Consider the following 2,893-nt stretch of genomic DNA (forward strand, 5'->3'; position numbering starts at 1 on the left):
TGGGAGTGTCCTCCAATCACTGCTTCTAGGCCAGCATTATGGAATGTCTTGTTCTTCCCCCACACCCTCAGGCAATTTGATCCAGACCCATGGGCCTTTGCTCAAGATGTATTCTCTATCCCAAACACCTTTCCCTGGGCCTCTTCATTTACCCAAGCGCTCCCCATCCTTAGAGTCTTACCTGAGGTGTCACCTGCTCCAGGAGGTGTCCCTTCTGCAGGCTCTCTTGCCACCTCTCAGTCATGACACTAATTTTACCATATTGGAAGTCAGCTTACAATCTGTCACTTGCCCTAAGGTATAGACTTCAACCCAACAGAGGCTCCTCTTACCCATTGTTGGATAATTAGTAAGGTAGCCATTGTATAGCATATTGATTATTTGGCAGCAGTATATCTAAACAACATCTGAACTCCTTAATGAGACATATGAACCCCCTTCCAAATCTGGCCCCTTTTACCATTCCACTCCAGGCTTATTGGTCCCCACAGGGGCCCAAAGCCATCCTATCCCAACTTGACCAGAACAGGCTTGGAAAAGAATTCCTAGTTGGAGCACTCAGATGGTCATTCTTTAAGACCCACCCCAAACAACATTCTATAGTAAATCTTCCACTCTCTATACCCACCCCTTACCCCCAAACTAGGGAAACACAAATTAGAAACAACAGTGCAGTGAGTAGTATCGTGATCTAAATTTGGTCCATCCCTGCAACTATCTCCTTAAGCTGACACCTTGGGCCAAAGGGTATGCAGATTTCATATTTTGACACCTATTGTGTCAAGCTCACCTCCAGAAAGGTTTTATCCTGTCAACAATGAATGGGGTGTGCACATTACCCAAACCCTAGACAGTACTGAGTTTTTCAGTTTTTTTCACATTGGCAAATTCAATAAAAAAAAGATGGCGTATTAATGTACTTTTATCTGTAGGAGTGAAGTTGGACAACGTGTTCTGGTCTTCTACCATCCAACATCTAAACAGACTTCCTTTTTGAAGAGGATACCAAATTAGGCAGGACAATTCACACTCCATTATGAAAACTGAGCAGGGGATTGGGAGAAAGTATTTGCCTTCCCACCCCTGGAAGCTAGAGCCCAGGAAGATCACCTAAGAAAGACCAGTCAGATGCTCCCACCTGGACCTTGGCTCTGGATGTATAGATACAAGCTTAGTTGGAGATAATTAGTGAATCTAGTGGCTCTATATTCAGCAGAAGGTCCAGTGGTGGCGGTGCCAGTGATGGTGGCAGTAAGTGTCCAGCTGGCTGCTCTAGTGCCAAGTTCTTACTGGTGTCTGCCTACCTGCGTTTCTGTCCAAGCCTGTTTCTCCAGCTCTGTTTATTCTGCGAGCTAACCTAATAGGCTTCCTATACATTTCTTTATTGCTGAAACTAACCAGTGTCAGTTTCCGTTGTTTGCAATCAAGAAAATGACTAGTAATGCCTTTTAGTTAGCAATTTGTATTTTTGCTGCTGTGATTTACCTGTACACATCATTTGCCTATTTTTTCTTTGGTGTGTTCCTTTTATAAATATTGATCAATAAAAGTACTTTGTATATGAGTTATTCCTTGGTCTATGCAATTTCATTTGGTTATTTACCTTTCACCATATTTGCAGTATTTTTATATCAAATAGAGAATTTAAATTATTTTATATAGTCAGATTGATCAATTTTTTCTATAAAAATTTCTTTTTTTTTCTTTAACATGCTTAGGAACTCCAAGATCATAAGAATACTCATCTGGGCTTCCCTGGTGGCGCAGTGGTTAAGAATCTGCCTGCCAATTCAGGGGACACGGGTTCGAGCCCTGGTCCAGGAAGATCTCACATACTGCGGAGCAACTAAGCCTGTGAGCCACAACTACTGAGCCCACGTGCTACAACTACTGAAGCCTACGCACCTAGAGCCTGTGCTCTGCAACAAGAGAAGCCACCACAATGAGAAGCCCGTGCACCGCAGCAAAGAGTAGCCCCCGCTCGCCACAACTAGAGAAAGCCCACGCGCAGCAACGAAGACCCAACTCAGCCAAAAATTAAATAAGTATATTTATATATATTAAAAAAAAGAATACTCATCTGTGTTTTCATTTAGTGCTGTTATGGTTTCTATTTTTTTTCTTTTTCTTACTGTTAATGTTGGTTCCATCTGGAATTTATTTTTGTGAAGGAAATGAGGTAAGGATCTTGCCTTTTTCCCCACTCACATGGCTAGCCAATTGTCCCAACACCTTTTTTTTTTCTAATCTAACCTTTTTCCACTGCTTCAAAATACCACTTTTTATCACATATTAAACTCCATGTACATTTAGGGTTTTTAAAAATTCTCTTCTTATTGATGTGTCTTTATATTCCATGATAATATAGATATAGAATATATTGAAATGTTTGGTAGGGCAATACCTCCTAGTATTTTATTGGCTGTTCACTTATTCTCTCAGATGAATTTAATTATTGGGGGGATTATTTATATAGATTACTTTAAGAAAAATTGACATGATCATAATATTTATCTTCTTACCTGAGAATAAAGTATATCTTTTAAAAATTAGACAACGGCTCTCCATGTCCCTCAGAGTACTACAGTTTCCTTCCATAGGTTTGTGTAACATTAATAAGTTTGTTACTGTTTTTTGCTATTATGAATGGGATATTTTTGTGCCATTATATTTTCTGTTGTTTATCTCTAGGACAAAATTATTTTTGTAACCAACCACCTTGATGTACTTTAGTTGTTTCTCATAATTTTCTGTTAATTCTCTTGGGTTTTTCAGGAATTAGTATCAATGCATGAAATAGTAACCTGGCCTCTTCCTTTAAAATATTTGTACCTCATTTTTTCCTTTCTCTTGTCTAATTACCCTTCTAGAACTCTGTTAAGTAATAGCAATG

The sequence above is a fragment of the Balaenoptera ricei genome, chromosome 15 (assembly GCF_028023285.1).
Source record: "Balaenoptera ricei isolate mBalRic1 chromosome 15, mBalRic1.hap2, whole genome shotgun sequence".
Taxonomy (NCBI): domain Eukaryota; kingdom Metazoa; phylum Chordata; class Mammalia; order Artiodactyla; family Balaenopteridae; genus Balaenoptera; species Balaenoptera ricei.